Here is a 22,152-nt window from a genome sequence, read left to right as displayed (position 1 = left end):
CATCCAGACAGATCAAACCCTACATGACTAGCCTCTATTCTATAATTACCATCTGAGGTGATGTTTTCTTTCACAGCTTTGGCAAACACAGTGGTATTTATTCACCCACTGAAATGTGCTGCAGCTTTGTCCTGCTTTTCAAGGATTTTAAAAAAATATGATGTTTGCAGGTTTTTTGTGAAAAAAAAAAACCCTTGCTGCACGTCGTAATCCCTGTATAAACAAAGCAGCCAAATGAAGTCACTAAGCAAGGGAAGACTGGCACTGGCCCAACACACGCTGGCAGCTTCATCAGCATATGCTGTGCTTCACATTCTAACGTGGGAAGAATCGTATAAGCTGGTGTTAGAGTCTGCAATAAGATGTGATCGATAGGAAAACCTTGTTATGTAAAGCTTCTCATGAGCTGATTCTATTCAGATCTGTTCTGTTCACACTTCGTACGTGACCAAAACTCACCATTTACTACATACACAACAATAACACAATACCCTCTGAGACGACAGGCTATAATGATCGTCTGCTGATATCTGGGGTCTGTTCTGTTATGTGATCTCGGGAAGCCACGTTAGCTATTTACATGACGGCAAATATAAATAATGTAAATGTTAGAAAACAGCAGATATACTAAAAAAATGCAAAAAGATAAGCCGGTTGTGAATATAAGTATGCCTAGTTTTACAACAAGTAAATAAAGTGACCTCTTAAACAAAAGCAACTGTCTTTGTTCCTAAGGCTGTTTTAAATCACAGTAATAGTATCTCAAGTGCTAGCAAATAACTTTCGCTTAATAATGAACTGTGCTCACACACAGGAAGTCTTCTCTTACTTAAGAGGTATTATTGTTCCTCAGCACCACAGAGTGTTAAGTGTTTATCCAAAATAGCACAGAAAATATTTTATTCAATTTAACATACTTGTAAATGATTCTTGATTCACTCTTTTGTCTTTCTCTCTGAACTGATGCCCAGATCTCCGCAATCAGATCTGTGAACGCATATTTCCAGTGAAACACCAAAAACATTCAATGTCAGAAAAACAAGCTATTTTTATTGGAAAAGGCCAAACTTTACAGAAAAAAAAAAACAGGGAATAATTACACAATGCAAACTAGCACACGGAGAACACGCACACTGTTTCCAACAGCTCCCTATGAGCGGTCATAAGAGGTGAGGAACAGTAAGCACATGCTCATTAGCTAGTCGCTGACAGTCAGCTCTTCTCAGATAATTGGCGGTGCTTAAGCATGTCTAGGTCTGAGCCAGCGAATCTTATTCAGCACATTGCAACTCAAGCCTCGATCTCTGAATCACTGTGATGAAACCATAACAATCACAGGATTATAACACACCTGAAAGACATTAAGTGAAACACCGTCATCGGTGTAAAGACTCCGTCTAAAGTCTCTGAGGCGAGCACTGTGTGGAGGACAGGATCACTGAAAGGGAAAATGTAAGAAACATGATGGTCACACATCTTCAGGGTCATGAAAAGGTGAGTTTCAATGTAGGTCACTGAAGGACCACTGCAGTGGTGTAATAAAGTGGTTTCCCTAGAAATGGTTGCATGGCAACGGTAATCTTGTAATCATAACCTCGCCCATGTTCAAAGGTTATTTTAAAAGGGAAGGAAGGCTGGAGTCAGGTAGATTATATTATGTTTCAGTCTCAATGTGCAAACTCACCTAATTGGTACCTGGACGTCCTCCTGTACGATTCCTACATGTGCCTGAACTCAAAAAAGCAAAAAAGCTGAGGAGAATCTACAGGAGAATAGAATTAGATCCACTCAAGTAGTACAATAATGGTGCATTTTACTGGTGTCAAACGATCACCAGACTATTCCAGTCTTCTTAATAATAACTCTGTATTAGTGAGAAAAAAAAACAGGTCTCTTTGACCTGCACCATCAAGACTACAGTGAATGTATCTTCAGATCTCCATCATTTGGTTTTCCGACATAGCTGACTTGTGCCATAGTCTCAGGAACACCGTTGTTTACTTTTCCTTTTCCTCTCTTCCCAGACACTCGTGGGTTAAATGTTTGCATATATAGAAATAGAAAAACCTGTAACAAAGTTTTAGCAAAGTTTTTTTGTGTAAGCCAAAGTGAACTAATTAACAAAAATCTGCCAGGTTTGAAAACGTTTAGGAAATAGTGATTTTATAATGTGCTTGTTTATTATAAAGGAAAGTGCAAAGATTGTTCCTAACACATCTCACTGACATGAGTGAAGCCCACAAAATTCCAAATTAGGTCAAGCGCAAGGGCTGGAAACAGGAAATGGCACTAAACAATGAATGAAAAGATAGAAGAGGAAGTTATTTTGATTCACTTCTGTGCCAATAAAAAAAAGGTGAATTGGGTGTGAATTAAGTGAGATAAAAGTGAAAGTGAAAATGAAAGAGAAAAAAGTATGTTAAATAGAGATGCTGCTGTTATTAAATTGGTTCGAGTGTCCCAGCTGACGAGCTGAACAGCCTCGACTAAATCGCAGTACATACCGCGGAGCCAAATTATAAGCCAGCGTTCATCCTCTGAAAATATTGTACCGCTTTTAAACGCCATTTCCCTCAAGTGTGTTCTGTGCTAAATCCTCCCATCAGATGAAGAACATGTTAAGGACTTACGGCTATGTGCAGGATGACCGGCTCATCGTCTATTTAGATTGGGACATATTTTTTTTTAATAAATGCCAAACATGAAAAGACAGAGTCACAAAATGTCTTAACATGATCGTGTGTTTTTGACAGAGGTGCCTAAGCCCTTCTGTAAGTCACTCAGTATACAGGCTTCTGCTCAAATGTAAATAATAGCAAATTATGTTATTTGATCAAGTCAAAATTTAGTTGAGTTACAATTTACAAACACTCAGGAGTAGAAGAAGAACAGAAGTATGGGATGTTCACAAATACCACATTTCTTTTGAACGCTCAGACAAATGATTTACAAAAAAAATGATGTCTTACTAAATTCAGCACAGTGTCTACATTAAAGTGTGTCCATCAAATGTCAACATAGAACAATTAACAAACAACAAGCTCATTTACATGATTGCTTGCTTGTTTGGATCTTTCTTTCTTTCCCCATTCTTCCCTTATCCTTCAGTTCTCTTTTCTCATGTCCTCTGGGTTGAAGTCACACCGGTGGTTGTGACCTTTAGTCAGAACGCTGGCTGGAAGTTGTCAGGTGTTGGTACTCATCATGGTGCTCTTATGTGAGGGAAATCCTCTGTGTATTACTGTAGAACAGCTATTGCATTAATGCACTACAGACCTTAAACAACAACTAAGAGCCTGTTCTCCTGAAAAGAAATTATCTGTAGATTTTCCAAAATAAAACCTGAATGCTCTCACACACACTGCCTCGCATTCTAACACGCACAAGCTCTCACGCACAAGCTCTCATGCACGCGCTCTCACGCACAAGCTCTCATGTACGTGCTATCACGCAAGCGCTCTCATGCACTCGCTCACGCACACGCTCTCACGTACATGCTCTCACGTACACATACACACTCTCACATACACACATGCTCACATACACACATGCTCTCACATACACACATGCTCTCACACACACACATGCTCTCACACACAAACACACGCTCTCACACACACAAACACACGCTCTTACACACACACACAAACACACGCTCTTACACACACACACACACGCTCTTACACACACACACGCTCTTACACACACACACAAACACACGCTCTTACACACATACACAAACACACGCTCTTACACACACACACAATATCACGCACACGCTCTCACGCACACGCGCTCACGCACACTCGTGCTCTCACACACAAACACACGCTCTCACACACTCAAACACATGCTCTCACACACTCAAACACACGCTCTTACACACACAAACACACGCTCTTACACAGACACACAATATCACGTACACGCTCTCACGTACACACTGTCACGTACACGCTCTCACGTACACGCTCTCACGCACACGCTCTCACAAACATGCTCACACAAACATGCTCACACAAACATGCTCACACAAACATGCTCACACACACACACAGTCGCACACACACGCTCTCACACACACAAACACACACATTCTCTTACACACACATTCACACACACAATATCACACACATGCTCTCAGTCTGGCTGCGTGCATGAATTAAACAACCATATCTGTATAAAACTAGCTATTTTTTGTGTGTACAATCAGCAGGGGAGATGGAGCAGAAAAGTCTGAGCTCCTACTGCCTGGCTTACTCTAGATCTCTGTGGGCTGGTGTTGAATTTCATCCCCCAGACTTACGCCACAGTCCAAACTCAGCAGTCATTTCAGTGAAGAAACTCAAAACCATCCTTGTAGTTAAGAGAGAGTATGAGTGTGTGTGAGACCTTAATGGGCCAATAATAAGCCCCTTTAAGGTGTTAATAACAGCTGAATGAATTAACGGCCAAGTCACTTTACATGCTAATAGAAAAGTGACTGCCTGGTGTTTTCAGTAGTACGACGACTCCACTACATACTGATAAAACACAGCTTATGAACCCACTGTTCACCCGAAAACACATGGCATCATATGTGGACTTGTACGAGTGTTTGAGTGAGTTAAAGAAAGGGGGAAAATTTTCATTGCATAGCATATAAATGTCAGAAATAGGGATGTGCACTGATGCAGGTCAGTATGGAAATAAAAAAAAAAAAAATTAATTAAAAAAAAAAACTAATTTCTTTAATGATTGCAATAGAATTATATTTATTTAGTAACAGTAATGTAATAAAAAAATAATAAAATTAATAACCTTTTATAATACTACTTTCATTCACTATTCTACTAAAACAGCAGTATCCTATTTGACAGTTTATAGTACTACACACATTAAGTATACTACTATACTGTTAGTATCCTATATGGCCTTACAAGGTACTGCACCTGCTCACTACACTACTACTGCTGTAGTATTTAATATACACACATGCACTTCATACGTTAAAATGTCTTACATCCTGATATATGTGAAAACACAGTATGTCCCATAAAACAAAATCATTTTTACAATAAATCCTTGGGTACAAGGTAGTTATGCATCAAGACTCCTCTCTGTTCAGGAATGAACTTTCGCTAGATATCAGAAAGGCTGAGTCACTGTCTAACCTACTTCTTCCTGAACGACGTAAACTAGCAATGGTTTAAGAAAAATAATGTTTGTCTGTGTGTCAGTACTTGTTATATTACCTCCCAGTAGAAACTGATGGTATTCTTAGTCTGTGCCCTAGTGAACCAGTATCGATGTCTTTTATTGATAGGGACTTAAAAGCACTTTTGTTCGGCGCTCTGGAAAAGGGAGTGTGCCAAGTGCCGTAAATGAGGATTATGAATGGCTACATAAAGAAACGTGGCACGCTACATCAAAACTGTAATTTCCCTCGACAAACCCACCCCGGTGACTAACAGGAATCCATGCAACATGCAATATAATGAATAAACTTGATCTACTGAAAGGCTGAACAACTGAACATCAGTCTAAATGAACATCTGGATCAGAAGGTTAATTACCAAGAGCATTTATCCAATTCGTTAATCAGTTATAGTTTACAAAGAATCTGTAACCCAGTTCTCTTCTATATAAGGGGTTTAGACTCCAGGCTTTGCAGTGGCTTTAGATCGAAGAGTCAGCATTGCTGTGCATATTGAACACAAAAAAGAAGGTTTATTTATTCCACTTTAATAGGAACATCTGTACACCTGCACAGCTATGCAGTTATTTAATCATCCAATCATGTAACAGCAGCACATTGTGTATAAATACAAGCAGATACAGGTCAAGAGCTTCAGATAAACTGCACATTAAACATCACACTGCAGTAAAGGTGTGATCTCTGTGGTATGGATGTTGGTGCCAAATGGGCTGGGTTGAGGGTTGAGGATTTCAGAAACTGCTCATCTCAAGGGATTTTTGCACAACAGTCATTAGAGTTTACACAGAATGGTGAAAAAAAAAAAACAAAGACCTCTTGTGTGTGAAGGGCCTGCAGACTGAAACACCTTGTTGATGAGAGAGATGAGAGAAAAATAATATAGATTTAGATATAGATATAGTACAGTTCTATACAGTTCTGTAGGGTTGTGTACAAGAATTCATGAGCAACTATATTTTCTGCTGAAATGTGGATGAACAGCAAAGCGCTGGGAATAAAGATCAGTTTAACAGACGCCCATTTTACAGGAACTCAGGCACAGGTTCAGGAACAGAGGGACAATTATTTGCACAATTGCTCACAACACAACACAACATCAAGGGTAAATCTGTCTCACAAATCAGGCAATAAGCCGTTGAGTGCTACCCGGAAAATAAGTGTCCATGTAGAAAACAATGACACGGGGCTTTTCCTAAGTTACTACAGCTCCAAGAGCGTGGTAAAGTGGAATGTTATTTAGTTCAAACATTTTCCTTTGTTTGAACCTCAGTCCTCACTAGATATATGATGAGCCAGGGGCATGCTTAAAACCTTTAGGGTAAATATAATCACACCCTGAGCAGTTATCATTAGTGATTTCTATTAGATGGGACAGTTTATGGTTTGGCTAGCAATCTGGAGCGTCTTACATTAAGACGATTTACCCATTAAGACGATTCTGTTTTTGGCAAAGTCAGGGAGTAAGATCGAGCAGCTTTCACTACAAACCAGAAAAATCTGCCGTTTTTCAGACAGAATATGCGCCGCTTCCTGTACATGTCCATACGATCACTCACAATGGACTACAGTCGCGTACTAGTGTATTTCCCCGACTGTATATTTGTTCAGCAGCTCTTCATGCAGCAATGCACAAAGCACATTTAACTGCTAACATGTGACACATCAATATATTTACCAAAGATCCGAACCGCAAACTATCTGGGGTTTGGCCGTATTCTTGTAAGACATGGCCAAGTCTGTGAACACTGTAATTAAGCCCATTTATAGAGACGCTAAAGTATATTTAGGTCATAGAGCTGACGGATCTCGTCATGGAGTAAGCTAGCTATGAGACACACAAAACACTGGCCTTGCAAATTTCACAGTTGGATACGCTTATCAGCATGCACACACTATAATTTTATACGTATCGTGGCTAAAGCGGCATGCTAATTCAATATTTTTTCACCCTCGTTTTGGTTTGAACTGTCTATCCTCTTAGTCAAAGCCATGCCATGTGAGAAAGGAAGCTGTAGGAAATCAGACAGAACCTCAGTAACCGTTTTGCTCATGCTGTTTTTATTCAGGATGGCAGTTAATGTGTCGGTCCTCAGAATGATTAACCTTGTACAGCACGGGTGGGGCTCAAGAGCAGGCCAAACAAAGCCGGCAGTTCAGGAGATGTTGTGGGGTGTGCTGAACCCCACACAGAGTGAAGACATGCAAAAACACTGAGCGGCTCTTTGTCTCAAACTCGGTGACTGGCACTCAAAGGCTCTGGACGCGAAGTGTACCAAGCCATCTAACAGCACCGTCCCAATTTAGACCGACAAGAAGATTCTGGTTTATTTTGAAAACACTGTTTATATCTGTATAAACAGTTTATGTCTGTATTCAACAAATCCATTTAACTAATGTGATTACAAGTCAGCTTTATTCCGATTCAGAGATTTATGCAAATGAGAGCACATATAGCATAACAATATACAGTGAGTTATCCCATGTTTATTTAAAAAGGATACCAAATATTCACACATCATTATTCCTAAAGTAGCAGAATACCTGTGACACATTTCCACATGTTCAATATGGAACAAATGGTTCTGAACACACTCTAATGTAGGCTAATGTAAGCTAATTAAAGTCAATACGACAATATATTGTGTGATTTTCTTGAAGATATATTACTATCTGTCGTTCACTAAGCAACCGAGTATAAAAGGTAAATATTGCTAATGCTTGTTTGTCAGTATGAGGAAGCCTAGTCATGTGCCTTCATTTTTTACATACAAAAAAAAAAATCTTTTTTGACAGACATATTCTGACTGTGTTGAGGAGGTAAAAACAGTACAGACTAAAAGTGAAAGACGGTACTCGAAACTCATTTTAACTCTATGTTATAGCACTGAACAGAAGCAGCCCAGCGGGTCCTGACTGTCATTTGGAGAAAAATTAGTTAGTTAGTTAGTTAGTTAGTTAGTTAGTAAGTCAGTAAGAAAGAAAGAAAGAAAGAAAGAAAGAAAGAAAGAAAGAAAGCATTTTCTGTTTCTATTTTTACAAGAAATTCACAAGAAACTGAGAAAAATACAGAGTCCTAAATCACTAAAGCCCTCTTCACACTGGATTCGTTTTCTACAGGCTGCTGTGGGTCTTCTGTTTCATTCGGCCTGTCAGTCATTTTTACACACTGAGCATTCCTGTAGCTGGAAACGATTATGCAATCTTTTCCCTAGTGTAAAAGGATCAGTAAAAACAAGCCCCGGATATCTCAGTCTGGGAAAAACCCTTCACAAATTGTCAATTTGTACTTTTTCTAGATCTTTCTGAAAACTATATGTTTTCCTGAACTGAATTCTGTGCCCTATTCGCACACATCATAACCACAAATAATGTTTTTTTTTTTAGCAGTTCAGAACCTTCTGCTTACTTCGGAAATAAAAAAATGCAGAAAACTGCATTTTATTCTAAATTGTATGAAAGATGTCACACCTATGTCTAATTATAAGTATAATTATAGCCAGTCAGTCCTGTGTGCATTGGTTCAGCCACAAAATAAGACATCAGTAGGCTGCAACAGACAATTAAACCAGTATGAGGATTACTAGTGTGCCGCTGTCCAATCCACAGGACTTGTACAACTGCAGGGTGAAGAAACAGGCAGGTAACATCATGGCAGTCCCTTCCACCTGGACACAGTCTCTTCAGCCATCAGGCAGACGCTACAGATCACTACGCACTAAAACTATCTAGGTTTCTTCTCAAAGGCCATATTCATTTTGAACAACAGGCAAACCCACCGTTATGTGTCCTGTCTGTTAAACAGCAATATTCTAAATTGCAATATCTTTTACTAGAATCCATGTAAATACATATATTTTTCTATAGTTATATAAATGTACACTATTCACAACTGTAATAAACAGTGCTTACTAGCATTCTGAGTTCTGTAAAGAACTCAATTGCACCTTTGTATATTATGAATGAATGCATGAATGAATGAATGAACTGGGGACAGGAAAGCCTTTATTTGGGATTTATCTGGGAAGCCAGCTATGATACAGCGCCCCTGGAGCAGAGAGGGTCAAGTGCCTTATTCAAGGGCCCAACAGTGGCAGCTTGGCAGTGCAGGGGTTTGAACCCGGATTCTTTAATCAACAACCCAGAGCCTTAACCACCTAAACCACCATTACCCCCGGGGTGGCTCAAGTGTTATAATGCCCTAATTATTTATATTACATGTTATATGTTTATCCTAAAGAATTTATATTTTACAATGAGAAGTGTTTTTCACGTTGATTAGCAGCATCATTAGCATCAGTCTCAGTCTCGTCACCTGAGGGAAAAATCAGCAGTCTGATCCCTCTGCATTAACATCGATGAGGAAATAATCGCTGATTCATTCAGTCAGGGCTATAGGCTAAATTTCTTGTTATGATGGTGTTTAAGCGTAAGCATAGTACAGAGTTAGTATTAATATGATGTATAAATAGAACACACACGATGAACATGAATACACTCATCTCTGGAATCTATGTGAAATCACTCGTAATTCCTGCAGGCATCCACCCACAACATTGCTTAATATGTCTGGAAATCTTATTATAGTATTATTAAAAAGTACCTGAAACTGAAACTGAAACACAGTCAATTCTAAAAGTCTGTTTCCGGTAATTAACACGGTAAAATGCTTGAGTTTGTCTATAATGAATAGCTATTTTAACAACTGAGAAGTTGTGCGACCGGCCACCTCGCCTGCTGCTCACAGTTATTAAAGCTACAATCCTTTCATTTTATTTTTTATGCCATTGTGCGCTGGGATTTCATTTAAGAGTTGCAGGTGGTGACCTGCATCAGCCAATCACTCAACTGGATATTCATTCACAAAACAGTCCTCATCCAGAACAATGCTGAGAACACAAACCTTACCTTTACTTCCTTAATGATTCCATAGTCAAACTTGCCCTGGTTAGTTCTGTGAAGATGTTTTAAGAAAATCTTAATTAGGAACGGTTTGGGCAATTTAGCAGGATTTATAGTGGCAAGATGTTAGTCATGTACGTTAAATTCAACTAACATACCACAATAAACAGACACTATTGTCAGTGACTGGTGCGTTTTAAAGAATTAACGTATATTAAAAGTCTGTTCAGCTAATACAGAAAAAAATAAAGAGTGGAATTACTATTATAGGGCTTACACTATGCGATTTTCAGTGATCCCCATGTCACAATGTAGGATCTCAGTTGTCAACATGTCACCTGATGCACACAAGAAGACTTGCCTGGAGTTTTATGTCATTAATCCTTGACATGTTTAGACTCGTATTCTCTCGCTAAAATGGCATTTAGCAGCAACCGAAAACGATCTGTTGTTTAAAACATGTGTGGAGTAAGTCATGGCTGGGCATCCAGTTCAGCTCGCTCCTATTGGTTCTTGGTTGGCGCTCGTTGTAGGAGATGTCACACTGCAGGTAAGTGTCTGACAACTTCTGACGCTGCCAGAACTTCATCCGAGGAAAAAACTGATCGCAATGGTCATTAATCGGCTGTCGGTAACCAGGTCAAACCAGGCATCAAAGACTACAAATTTTAGCCTAGGATTCTAGAAATCTTGTAGGATTTTCAAAATTTGTCTCAGACGTCCAAATCATGGCCAAAATCTGCCAAATTCATAGCCAAATTTTAAATCCTGGCTTTAAAATAGTCTCAAATATCTTACATAAAAAAATGTTTAAATTCTATAAGTAATTTCTATCTTACAAACAAAGTACAACAGTTGCTCTCATTACCATAGGAAAATCCAAAAGTGAGCATGCAAAGCTCAAGAATGATGAGGGTTTTTTTATATAAACAAATAGATAAAAAGGTCTATTATTTCCACATATAAAAGCTGACTAGATTCAATCGCACACAAAGATGATACTAATGCTGGTTTTGCCATGAGGTGAAGTCATGAGCTGAAACTGATCTCATCCGTCAGTCTAGCTGAACTGCTACAGCCAGAACAGCTAAAGCCAATAATACTTAGTTTTATGGGGTTAGAACGTGAGTAAATGCTGAACAAGAACAAACACTTTATATCCAAAATATGTGTCTGTTCAGATTTATAATCCACGCATCATACAGCAGTTTCACATATTCAGAGTGAATGAATAGTGAGCAGATGATAGCTGTGCCTCAAGCTATGTCTAACAGCGCTGCCTTATATTTGTTCATCGGCTCATTCTGTGATTAAGATGAAAGAACTATTTTGTGCACTTTTCCTGTTCATATTTCAATGTACAGGGATTGTGGGTACCTAATACCCTTTAACTCCCCTTTGAGCGTTTTTCCACCTTTACACATACTGCCACAGACCAACTCTCTGTCACAACACAATTTCCTCAGAGTTCAGAAAGACAAATTATTCCTGTTCAGTGGTGTTTGGATAGTGCCATTGTGCAATGGCCTCTAGCAGTGTGATAGATATTTGTTCCCTTTTAAGGGATGTATTGGAAACCTCAAGAGCATTAGTCAGTGTATTTTTGTCCTGCTTCTGTATCTCATGCCTCTGAGTTTGTACAAAAATTGATTGTGCAAGAACAGTCATATATATGATGCTGAATGATGCATCAACAACAATCACTTGAGAAAACCGAACGATACGTTAAAGGTTAACTGAACGCAGCCAAGGCAACTCCCTTACAACATGAACAGAGGATTCTTAAAAAAGCACTGAAACGGATAAGCAGACTATCTCCACCAACTGTCCAATTAGGTTTCCTTATAAACCTATGAGAACAGGATTACTGCCTTCAAAGTGCTGCACTATTCGATTCACTAACAGCACGCAAGTCGACAGGTGATATCCTAACTGGTTTAGAATTTAATTACTATAATGCGAGGAGGTCTGAGAGTGTGTTTAGTGAAGGAAGAAAACGGAAGGCAGTCAAAGTAACAGGGAAGCAGCACAGTGCACAATAGCGCCTGGAGTCATTTATTAACTAGCTTTTAAGCATATCCCAAGTCACTGAATGCCTTAACCTATCCTACGAAGGTACATACAATATAATCCTCAGTTCTCAAACAGATTTTTATCCTAGCATTAATCGCACAAACTTGAAGATATCAGCATCAAATGTTTTTGTTTACTTTTATGTCATGTCCCACTCCACAGTGATGGTTAAACAGCCTAAGGGGAAATATATTCATAGAATAAAAAAAGGAACATTTTTCCCACACAAATGTTTACACCCTCAAAGTAAATGGTGATATTAAACCCATTCCTGCTCTCTGTGATGCCCCAAGTGCTTATTCATAAGCATCTGAAACTTGAAGCCATTATCTTCAACCACTAATATTCTGTGTAAGCTTATCCCAACAGAGGGAAAAACTTCTCACGCTGAAACCATGTCCTGATTCATTTTATATTAAACGTGCGGCAATAAAATAATTCATTTCTTTATACTGACTGAAATGTCCATATCCATTTCTTGGGTGAACTGAAACAGCAGTGTACTGGTAAAAAGGGTTCAACTTAATGCACAGTGGTGTGACATGGAAATGCTATACTGACTATAGCATGCGTCAAGGTGTGACCTGGCTGGTGGTTCTTATTAGGTGGTCAGTCGCCATTCATAAGTGACAAAGGATAAATTCAGGACCAGTTTTGAAAATTATAAAGTCATTAGTTTGACTTGAATAATAATAATAATAATAATAAGTTCGGACAAGCAGTAGAAAATTAATGAATAATAATAATAATAATAATAATAATAATAATAACGCGTTACAATGTAAAGACAGACCATCACAACTAGCCAAAGCACTAAATGCACTTACCTTGCTTACAATCTCATTATACATTATCATTAGATTATGTTGTCTACCACTCGACAGACTAATCATGTAGATTTCCAGACATGGATATAAATGAGCAAGCACACTAGAGCATTTCACTTGCCCAGTGGGCTAGATAATAAATTTATGATTATTCCACTGTACGAGTTCCATGTGATAATACTAAACACTCTGTGCAAGTCGCACGAATATTGCTTTATTGCCACACTAACCAATTACGTGAAAATTTTAAGGCTTCATCTGAGATGAATTCCCACTTGGACAAAATAACAACAATGAAGTTTTTTTTTTTTTTTTTTAAAAGGGCGCATAAATTGAGATCGGAACCACATCACAACTTATCAGATCTGTATGAGCTATTTCATCATGAGAAATAAAAGATTCCAAATCAAGTAGACAAATACCAAATTCGGGTTCACACCCTCATACAAAATGTACAGCTTTCAAACATGAGGAAAAAGATCAGATATGGGTCGTGTTTCCAAGCAATATGAACACATCCTGAACCAATTAGTGGTCAACAAACACCTAAATAACAAAACAGATCATATGTGAGAAGAATTATATATACAGTATATAGATATAGATATAAACATAAATGGGTTTGTTTGGAAATGAGGTCCATAACATTCACTGAAACATTTCAATAAGATGAATAAGCTTATAGAGTTATTACTTTATTATTATTTACTCGTTTATATTTGTCCCTATAAGTCAATACTGAAGTTTCTGGTAGTTTTAGTTAGAAGCAGTGGTTAACAGACTGAGTTACATTCAGTGAAATAAACTGATATGCAGTAAGTAACCTGCTGTCAAAAACGAGATACACGTGAATGTGAGAGTTATCTCGAAAATTTCGGATCATTATTCGAGTTCTACAGAGTGTGTGTGTGTGTGTGTGTGTGTGTGTGTGTGTGTGTGTGGCTGGAAAGAGTGTTTATTATATCCGTCGTGTTCTCTCTCTCTCTCTCTCGCACACACACACACATACACACTCTCTCTCTCTCTCTCTCTCTCTCTCTCACACACACACACACACACACACACACACACACACACACACACAGGGAAACTGGCGCAGAGCAAATCAGTGTGTGACAAAAGGCTACTGGTCGCTCAGCCACCAATCATTTGATTTCTGATCTATTGTGAGTTTACAGTAAAAGCGACACACAAGTATACAACATGCCCCGACACATAAGAAAGCCCACTACACAATTCGGGTCACTTTACACAAGATAATCAGTGATAAACGCCACATTTCTACGCGCTGTATGAAAGGTGTCCTGTTGTGATTAGCTTCATTCGGACCCACAAACAGCCTGAAAGTACTGAGCTGTAGATGTGTGTACAAAACACACACACACACACACACACACACACACACACACACACACACACACACTCACACAACATATTTACCTCGGACAACTTTAGCAAACCCTGAAACTACACTTTAAATCCGCCTCCGCTTACCAGCTCCTGACAGGTCGCGTCCAGAGGTGACGGGAAACACTAAAAACAGCCCTGTTCGTGGTCTGAAGATGCTGCGTCAATCCGTTTTGTCAGTTTTCTCACAGGTTTTCAGTGTAGTGTGTTTGTATGCGGGCCCAAGCGGCAGCAGCGGCAGCAGCAGCTCCCTCCGCGCGACAAGCTCCGTCCCGTGACGTCACCAGGGCCGTGCTACAAAGAGGGCGGCGCGCGCACGGCGTGGTCCGGTTGGGACAACCATCTATCCACATAACACCAACACTAATAATGTTACTACTGCTGCTTCTCTTCAAACAACGTCTTCACACGAACCATTACATCTCTAGCTTCTGTGTTTCTCATTGTTCTTTTTTGTTTGTTTGTTTTTTGTTTTTTGTTTTTATTGAACCGAATCTAGAAACTTATTTTGTGTGTCAAATAACTACAAGATAAAAGATAAATGCTCTATAATATGGAGTTCCCAAACATCTGAGTCATTCTAGTAAGCTAACAGTAGTCAGAGGAATGACACACCATCTAAGATACATCAGCACTGATATATGATTAGAGATGCGTCACTCATGGTGGGTTGTGTTGGAGCTTTGGAAATCCATGGGCCCTGGTTCGATCCCGAGCTCAGGGTTTAGTCTTTATGGACTTTATTCGTATGTTCTTCTCATGTCTGTGTGCTTCTTCTGGGTTCTCTGGGTTCTCTGGTTATGTGTGTGCATGATACCATGCAACATTCTGGTCCTATCCAGGGTGTTATCCCACCGTACTCCCAGTGTTCCCAGGATAAGCTTTAAATTTTCCACAGATCTGATCAGGATTTGAAGTGGTTGCTGAAAGTGAGCTGAGTGCTATGCGCCATTGCCGTGACGTCATTACAAATGTTAGCTCATCTATCACAGATACATTTCCACAGATACTGTAAATGACCGCAAGTAGTTTATCAAAAATGAGTCATTACATAAATGGTATAATATAGAGCTTATTGTAGCATCACATTTACACAGATGACACATGTTGAATGTATAAAAGATGAGTTATGTAATCTGTATACTTTCATTTACTGTACATGACACTAAATACATTTGTGTATAATAGCATTAGAAACCTTAATTAAACAAGCAAGTGTAAACTTTATATAAGTGTTGAGTAGCGTCTGTGCGTTTCAGTACAAAGTGTGATGCTTAAGCTACAGCTATGAAATACGTTTGTGCTATGATTGTACAGCCTTACGGCCTGTGGGTAAAACTGAGTCTATTCATGCACGTAATAATGCTACGTTATCATCTGCCAGAAGGCTGCAGAGTGAGCAGTGATTTGAGTGGCTAGGATCTGAGACACAGTGTTAAGAAAATGTCCTGAAGGGAAAGAAGCTCGGCATCAATGATAAGTTGGGAATTTTGTACTACACAGGTAGGTTTTTTGTACTACACATGTAGGAGCTGTAATCTACAAACCACATTATCAGCATTCAAAACCATAGTGCCATAAAGACTGGACATCAAGCTCAGAGACCAAATACATCACTGCAGATACTGTAGGTTATAGTAAATCATTGCAGATGTTACACCACAGATACGTCATGGGAGAGATTCGTGAAAAATACCTAATTTTGAAAATGTAACTGCAGGTATATTATTGCAAAAGGCCCATGAACAAGTAACAACTTCAGATAGTTATATTCTGGCAAGAAACTATTTATATTTTATATTTAAAGCTAGTGTTGCCAAATTTGATTATTATTATTAATAATGCTAGGCATTAGCTAGCGGTATTGTTTTTAGCATGTGTTTTCTGTGTTCTTCTACTATGAACTCACCTGAGAGTACATTTAAGCACCTGCATGCTTTCATTTTTTTATGCTTTGCCCTGTATTGTATATAACGCATAAAAATAATCAAAAGGAATGTTTATTAATTTACTTTTAATACTTTTATGGCTTGATGGCCTGATTTTCCATTCCATATTGTATATATTTTCATTATACTGTGATAGATTCATTAATCTCTCATTTAATTATCTGAAGTTCTCACTCTCACTCATTTTCTACCGCTTATCCGAACTACCTCGGGTCACGGGGAGCCTGTGCCTATCTCAGGCGTAATCGGGCATCAAGGCAGGATACACCCTGGACGGAGTGCCAACCCATCGCAGGGCACACACACACACACACACACACACACACACACACACACACACACACACACACTCATTCACTCATGCAATCACACAGTACGGACAATTTTCCAGAGATGCAATCAACCTACCATGCATGTCTTTGGACCGGGGGGAGGAAACCCCCGAGGCACGGGGAGAACATGCAAACTCCACACACGCAAGGCAGAGGCGGGAATCGAACCCCCAACCCTGGAGGTGTGAGGCAAACGTGCTAACCACTAAGCCACCGTGCCCCCATTATCTGAAGTTTCTTATTTAAAATACAATCAGTTCAAAATGCAGGGTATTTTTTTTCTCATTCCTCACAGTGAGGAAAATAGATTTAGACTTCACAGGAGCTGATAGACATGGAGTAGTAATTTGTGAGCTATTGACTTTGTCAGCATGGAAGCTATGGTCACAGTCGCTCAATATCACCTGAAGGACATGCACTGTACTGCTCTGACCACCCTGTAGAATAAGTAAACCCAATGACAAGTAACCATTTAAAGAATGCTAAAAGGCAGATCAATGATGTCAAGATCCACTTATTCTGCAAGTGGGCTAGCACTATGTTGAAGAAGTTTTAGTATCAAAGTTACATTTCCAATCTCAGTTCATACCTGTAACATGTGGGGATATTCATAAATCTTAATAATGTGTATCATTTATCATTTCAGTTCCCTCCGTACACAGGGTACGCCGTCCGAGGCTAGAAGTTTCTGCTTGTTAATATCACAGCTTCCTTGTTTCATGTGGCCAGATTATTATGCCAGCTGGCTGTCTGAAGACCAGCAGGACAAAAACAGTGATGCCTTTGATATTTTATTTCTCGTTCAGCTGTCTGTTAAGATCATGGGCTGTATTCACAAAGATCCTTATCTTACCACTTACAACCATTTTCCACTGAGCTTATATGGAAATTGTTCCATAAATGCTGATTGTTTAATGCTGTAGTGAATTGCGTGATTGTTAACATTTTGTCCTCCTCTACACTGAAGGTGTATGCAGGCATCTCGGTGCAACATAGCACTATAAATTGTGTCTCTAGGGCTCTATGTGTTTGGAATCTCTAGCACTCCATAGGATGCGTCCAGTTCCCACTGGTTTATTACTGCAATTATATATCAAAAAAATACAAGGCACTTTTATCCACCATGATTCAAGTTCCATTTTTGTCGTAGAGGCTGAGCCGGTTCCTTCCTGTGTCTGGTACATGACTTGTGTTATAATTTGGAATATAGCAGCAAACCAAGCCTCAAAGCAGCTGTTTAGTGCTATGCAGGTGCTCTCTGATGTAAGCAGAAGAGACCATCGGTGACATGTCAGTCTAAACTATGAGAAGTGTCTCATCCTTATGGTACTTATTCTATACCCAAAGAACCCTCATAAAATTCCTATGTGGTATGATGTAGCCTCAACAAAAATTAAGTCAATGAGCTATCAAACTTTACTTACGTTATAGTCTAGTATCTTGTCAATTTCTATAGTTACCTCCATAAAAGGCAGTTGACAGTCAACAAATTACAGTCATCCAGTGTAAGTTCTAGCAGCTCATTCTGAACAGTATTAGATGTACCTTTGTTTAACTCTGTTCACTAGAACAGAATAGCACAGAAGAGATAATATAATTATTTTGCCCATTATGGCAAAATTTCCAGCCTAATTACATGCAAAAATTCATGCAAAAGACCTGAAACCAGCCCAAAAGATTTCAGATAAATGGAAAGGCATTTCCATTTAATGGGGGCACAGTAGTGCACATGCAATTCTGATGTCCTCTTTGTTATCCCCCTTCTATCTCCCAGTCTTTGTAAATCATATCTACACTAACTGCACTTACATTTATATAAAACAAGCCTCTCACAACATCTAGAAAGTCAAGAAACTCAACAGAACTTTGGCCTATCTGTCAAACAGCCACGTTAAAATAAATTGGTCACTCAAAAAGATCTCAGTTGAATTTAAACTGAAGTTTGGAAGATTAACTTTAATGAATAATATATGTGCTGGAGCTCTTTAGCTACCCCTGAGGACGAGTTGCCACTAATTAAGAAAATCAAAATGGCGTGGCTTTTATTTTTATGTGTCACATCATTATTTAAAAGTGACCACTGGCTTAAATTAACGTTGATTAGTATTAAAATGCTTTGTCATCAAGTTCACCAGAAGCCCCATCTGATTTCATATGCAATGTTGATCTGATGCAGCTCTGCAGATCAAGTTCTCAGGGTCAGTGGAAAGTCTTCCAGATACAACCTGTGACCACAAATCTCCAGGGACACATGAAGTGCCCCAATCTAAGGCTTCCACAGCTGTGAGACAGGCTGTTCTGAGAAGTGCTTGAGTCTGTTTGTGGACTGAAAGCTCTGGGGAGCTGACCTGTATTCTGGATTATTGTGGACAGTGATTTTGAGAATGAGACAGCATCAATATCCAGTTAGACCTTCTGCTCATCAAGAAAAAACAACAACACATATTTTACCAACATTGTGGAATTTTAACTTTAATGATATTAATCTCTTGAATCACATTGATAATGACAACAGAAAAACAATTTTTACAATATAATTACCAGTTACAGTGATATGAGGCAGCAACACTACCTACTGCACCGCCATGTACAGGGGCAGACTTAGCACTAGGCTAAGGTAGGTAACCACCTTGAGACCCTAGAAGCAAACGGGTTCCACAATAATAATGCAAATTATATATATTTGTTATTATTAATGGTTATAATCACAAAATTTCAAAAAGGGCTCCATTCCTATAGTTTATTTCTTTATATATCTATTACAAAATTACTTTGACTTCTGGACCAATTCATTCTTTTAGTTTCTTCTGGTCCAATTAATTCATTACACATTGCAGATACAGATATCCTAGCTATAGTAAAACATTTTTAGTAAAGAAAATGGTTGAATGAATGGGGGGGCACGGTGGCTTAGTGGTTAGCACGTTCGCCTCGCCTGTGTGTGTGTGTGTGTGTGTGTGTGTGTGTGTGTGTGTGTGTGTGTGTGTGTGCCCTGCGATGGGTTGGCACTCCGTCCAGGGTGTATCCTGCCTTGATGCCCGATGATGCCTGAGATAGGCACAGGCTCCCCGTGACCCGAGGTAGTTCGGATAAGCGGTAGAAGATGAATGAATGAAAGAATGAAAAATGGTTGAATGCCATCCTACTAGTGGGAAGATGATAGAATAATTGAGGTCAATTAGTGTTATGTTTTCTCTGTGTGATAAATGTGCTTGTAGGATACAGAAGTCCATGACACAGAGACAGAGTTAATTGATTAATGAGATCCTTTGTGAATTTGGAACAAGCAAATCCTTCTTAATTAAGGCTCATTAAATGGGGTTGTGGGTAATGGCTTGAAATGAACTGCCTCCTAAAACACAGAGATTTGTTTGCTTGCAGAGTCTAAACTGGCTAATGGTTTAGATACTATTTTCCTCACGACAAGGATGCAACGTTGTCTTAAAAAATACATGCCATACTTCAACATTTAAAGTCACATACAAGCATCTGTATATATCTACTTCTTTGTGCTTAATAGTCTTGGGATAAGGTAAAAAGCTCTCTGTTAAGTGCGATTCAGCTGTTGAAATGGCTGGGAAGGAGAGAATCATGGGAGATGAAGAGAACATTATGTTAGACTAGAGTCACTCAACCTTGACCGAACACTATTATTCAACTCAAACCCTGAGGCATTAAAATAGACCAGAAATATTTGGTATTCCAGTAAAGCAAAAAGAGATGCAGGAGTGCTGTTTCACCATGAATACCTGGAAGTAATTTGAACCTGAAAATTTGTGCTTTTATTCAAATGCAACATTAGTTAAACTATAATGCAGGAGTCATATTGCCAGTGATTGTTTACCTTGCAGGTGTGTCCTACAGGCTAAATTCTTGCAGTTTTAGCTCCCTCTGCTGTTTCATGGTGACAAATCTATCCACATAGTTTTTGACACTGGTAAGATTTATATGGCTATATTTTAATTATTATCAGACATAAAACATTTATTTATTTAAAACATTTTATTTATTTAAAACATTTTATTTATTATTATCCTTATTAACAATAGCATTATTATTATTGTTATTATTATTCCTACTAATAATAACAACAACAACAATAATAATAATAATAATAATAATAATAATAATAATAATAATAATAATGTGGCTCATTACTCTTTTAAAAGGTTCTTTCATCAGGAGTTCTTATGTAAAGAGTACTACGTGTTCTGTCCAAATAAATATTTTCCATAGACCACTCTTTGACAGGGAAACACTCCTAACTAGGCTTCAATAGGGAATCATTAAAGATTCTACCAGAAGGACAAAGAAAGGACTTTTAAAGCTTCTATATTTCCTAAGAGTTTACTCCTATTCTGAAGTGGATTTTTTTCTACCAGGGGGTGCTCTACTATTGACCTCAACATCTCAACTAGTTTCAAAAGCAACTGAAAGCAACAGTATAAAGTTTTATTTATAAAAACTTATCTGGTCCATCTCTATTCAGATTAGTTATTTTACAACTCCATGATCCTGGCATAATTTGCATATTTATCTTAATTAACCTAAATCTGACTTAATGATAAATAGTTAATAAACGCAGTTCTTGCACAAAGAATTGTATTTTAAAGAAGAAACTTCCTGGTATTACTCTCTGCATGTACATTAGGCACACACATGTGCATATACTACTAAACAAAAGGGCTCTTCAAGGGTTGTTTGAATAATTACTTCCACCTCTTGGACCTTTCAGATACCTTTACCATTTTGAATAAACTAATTGTTTTAGGGATCTAGATAGGTTCATGATCTGAATCAGCTGTTTTCCAACTTTTCCAGTTCAGATATCAATAGCAATAGTGTTTGTCTTAAAGGGAAGGAGATAGCATTGCTTAGATATAATAAAAAGCATTTAAATGGCTGGATGGAATCATGGCATAACAGTTGATGAAATTACAGACATCTATGTCTAAAATTATTAGCTGTATTATAATGGATATTCTGCTGTTTATCTTCTCATCATATGACGGTCTATATCCACTAATTATCTGTAAGACAAACTTAGGCCTGGAATGAAATATCATGGAGACTAAGAAGGTGTGAAATGTTTTCTCCTAATGACCCCTCACCACTTTCATTACCAGCTCACCAAGGAGGGTCATATTACTATGAAGGTCATTCCACTTGACTTCCCTTCTGCCATCCCTGGCATCATCCTCTCCTTTGATTTCTGATTGAACAGTCAGAATGAAAGAGAGAGAGAGAGAGAGAGAGAGAGAGAGAGAGAGAGAGAGAGAGATCTACAAGAACTCAAAAATACATTTTGTGAAATTGAATTCAGTGACTGACATCTGACATAGTTGATCTAGATCAATGTAAGAAACACTTAGTGTACTGTTCCTAAATATACGTATATGAAACAAGCCCGAGACGTTTTAACTCGACAGTACATACAGTATTTATCTAAAACTTTATGGACACATGAC

The 22,152-nt window shown here is 38.5% G+C and overlaps 1 protein-coding gene across 2 annotated transcripts in view; it reads right to left on the bottom strand.

Moving 5' to 3' along the window:
* The window catches only part of nck2a (NCK adaptor protein 2a), a 33,824-nt gene extending 19,098 nt beyond the window's left edge, over positions 1-14,726 (bottom strand). The window contains exon 1 of one of the 2 annotated variants that reach the window (XM_060876233.1): positions 14,437-14,726. The gene's annotated coding sequence lies outside the window, so the exon portion shown is untranslated. The remainder of the gene's footprint in view (positions 1-14,436) is intronic. The other variant, XM_060876231.1, reaches the window with a different exon arrangement.
* Positions 14,727-22,152: the final 7,426 nt, after the last annotated feature.

The sequence above is a fragment of the Tachysurus vachellii genome, chromosome 8, assembly GCF_030014155.1.
Source record: "Tachysurus vachellii isolate PV-2020 chromosome 8, HZAU_Pvac_v1, whole genome shotgun sequence".
NCBI classification, from domain to species: Eukaryota; Metazoa; Chordata; class Actinopteri; order Siluriformes; family Bagridae; genus Tachysurus; species Tachysurus vachellii.
This window is presented reverse-complemented; position numbering and strand designations above follow the sequence as displayed.